The 3,080-nt window shown below is 33.9% G+C and overlaps 1 long non-coding RNA gene across 1 annotated transcript in view; it reads left to right on the top strand.

Moving 5' to 3' along the window:
- The first annotated feature begins 329 nt into the window (after nucleotides 1-329).
- LOC105001662 overlaps nucleotides 330-3,080 on the top strand; it is a 10,032-nt gene continuing 7,281 nt past the window's right edge. The window contains exon 1 of the long non-coding RNA XR_826893.1: nucleotides 330-444. This is a non-coding gene — a long non-coding RNA (uncharacterized LOC105001662). The remainder of the gene's footprint in view (nucleotides 445-3,080) is intronic.

The following is a 3,080-nucleotide window of genomic DNA, read 5'->3' as shown; positions in this document are numbered from 1 at the left end:
AGCCTGAAAAAAAAATATAAGGAATATTTAACTGTATCTTTATTATATGAAAAAGAGATTTGCTATTTCTTTTTCTTTCTCCTTTTTTCAGGAAAACACAGACCCTAGGGTTTTGAAAGAAAACTGAACAGGCATATGTTTCCAATACACTTTAAAGTTCTTTAAAATGAACACTTCTTTCCTTTAATTGTATTTCGGTTCAACTTGGAGATTCTCCTCCCTCTAAATGAGGGAAGGACCTCCTGCTTTCCCCATCACAGGCAAGGGGCGGAGCATCCTCTAGAAGCTTAGAAGAGTGAGCCAGCCCTGGCCAGTCTTGGGGGAGGAGCTGCATTACATACAGACTTCGGAGGCCTCGCAGAAGAGAGAAAGAGAAGCTTGGAGGTAATGGCTGTCGTGAAAAGATAGTTATTTTCGGAGATTTCTGGAGACTTGGCAGTAAAGGTGAGAAAAGAAGGGACTGCTGCTTTGGAGTCGTGGAAAAGGAGCATTGTTTTGTGAGAGTCGTAGTTTCTTTGAGGGAATTCTGACTGAATTTTGTATTCCTTCGAGATATTTTAAAACTCCACACTTTAAGAGTGGGGGAGGTGATCAGATTACACCTGCGGAAAAAATACTTCGGGAGGTTGCAAAAGCTGACATTCGAGTAGGGCATTTTATGTTTCAGTCAAAAAGCGGTAGTAACAGAGATAAATCATGAAACAAAACTTGAAAAATTAATCTTCCTTATTTAAAAAAAAGAGATTATGTTGTGATAATGCCAAATGAGAAATGAAGTTATTAGTTGGGAGTGCTGGGTTTTTATATTACTTTGGTTGTTGATTGTATTTCCAACAAATCTTGCTGTTTTGGTGGAGTTTGTATAGTAATAATCTGAAATAGTGTATAACTGCGAATTTAAATACTGAAGACAGTTAGAAGTTTAGTTTATTGTCAGGGAATACTCAGTGTCTTAAAAGGATAACTTTTTTTATGGATGTGTAAAAGATGATCATTGTCTGTGTCTCTACCTAGCTATCAAAAGAATGATATATTCCAATTTATACTGTAATATGAAAAATATCTGTAAGCTCATGAGCTGAAGAATAATAGGCTTATACTGATATAATAAAACACAACAATATATCTAGTAATGGTGTCTAAGGAAAAAAGAGGAAAATTTCCACTACTCTGCCCAGATTTCACTTAGCATGAGTAGCTATGTCAGCATAAAAAAATTGAGATGAGAATTTAAAAACATGGGGGGAAAAGCTACCTGCCAAAAAAATGAGTAAATATGGAAACATGGAAAGGTGTTCCAATTTGTTACTGGAGAAATATAATTTAAAGTAGTGTATTCTAGTATTTAGAATGAGAAAAGGACATATATGTGTATGTGTGTATATATATATATATATGAAAACATTATTTGAAATACATATGTACACAGACAAACACATATGATGAGGGAAAAATCAAGGGGATTTTGCTCAAATATAAGCAGTAAACCAATTCAGGGGTTGGAGTAAGAATGATGTGTATTTTCTTCTTTAGACTTTTATGTACCTTTAGTTTTGTTTTGTTTTGTTTTGTTTTTGGAAGCACGGGATGGAGCTGAAAGAGAAAAATCCATTTTGTTACAGACATGTAAATATTCAAACACACTCCATTGTCTTTAACTAAAGGTGGATTTTTCTGTGGATCTGAGAAAGCTGGTTATCTGGTTGCTTGTGCTTTGCTTGCAGTTCAAATATTTAGACTATGTCCAGACTTTGGTTCAAGCAGAAGATATTTATTTGTATTTTTATGTACTTTTGAGAAAGAATTCAAAAAATGTTCAAAGCATATTATGGAATAGTCATGTAGGATAGTTCACCATAATTTTGAATACTATGCAGCTGTAAAAAGAATAAGCTAATGTAGTGACCTAAGTGCAAAAAATAAGAAAATATATAGAAGGTATATTCTAAAAATAAGCATGTTGCAGAATGGCCTGTAATAATATAGGTACATTTTATGCAAGAAAATTTTGGAAATATGCGTGTACTTTATTAATTGGAGATATATAAGTATAATTGGAAACAGAACATTTCAACTTTTTATATATTACATTTCTCCATTTAAAAAATCTTATTCTGAAAATAGTAAGCTTGAATCAGATTCATTATGAGAAAATGAGATAAAATTTGAGAAATGTAGGATTATCTTGTAAAAGTTATTAACAAAAAGATGATGTGGTGGTGGTGGTGGTTTAGTCACTAAGTCATGTCCGACTCTTGCGACCCCATGGACTGTAGGCCATCAGGCTCCTCTGTCCATGAGATTCTCCAGGCAAGAATACTGGAGTAGGTAGCCATTTCCTTCTCCAGGGGATCTTCCTGATCCAGGAATCGAACCCAGGTCTCCTGCATTGCAGACATATTCTTTCCCAACTGACCTATAAGGGAAGCTCAAAAGATGATGTAGAAAATATTTATTGATGTGAGAAGATGTTAAAATATGTTCTTAGGAAGGATAAAGGTCTGGTTTCCAAAAACATGCACATTTATTAATATGTTTAAGGAAAATATATAGAGCAAGCCATTATATTTTGACCATTATTGTGAGAATTTGCTTTCTTTCTTGAAAAATCAAAAGATGAAGGAAGATACGCAATATGCATGAAGGATATAACAACAAACATTAAAATGAGGAAATATAATCCCACTTTTATATGACACCTACACAACTCTGAAGTTGAGAATGAACAAGTCTAGAAGCAAAAAAAAACAAAACAAAACAAAACAAAAAAACCCATTTAGAAGCCTGAGAAGGCTACAGTCTGGTCGGTATAGTTTCTACCCTTCCTGACCAAAGACCTGAGTATCTGCAGTAGTTCTGGTTCTAGTCACAAGATGGCACTTGCCAGGTGTCCTAAATTTTCTTTCAGGCAACCATATTTATGAAGTGGACAGACAAAGCAATGAGATGTATTTTCTGTTATGAGACAATATGTAGAATGTGATTGCAGTTCGTTGAAAAATTGTACATGTATAAAATAAAAACACACCAAGACTGATACGAGAATTCAAACAGAAAGCATTAAAAAAAAAAAAAAAAAA

This window comes from Bison bison, unplaced genomic scaffold (genome assembly GCF_000754665.1).
Source record: "Bison bison bison isolate TAMUID 2011002044 unplaced genomic scaffold, Bison_UMD1.0 scf7180017855079, whole genome shotgun sequence".
NCBI lineage: Eukaryota > Metazoa > Chordata > Mammalia > Artiodactyla > Bovidae > Bison > Bison bison.
This window is presented reverse-complemented; position numbering and strand designations above follow the sequence as displayed.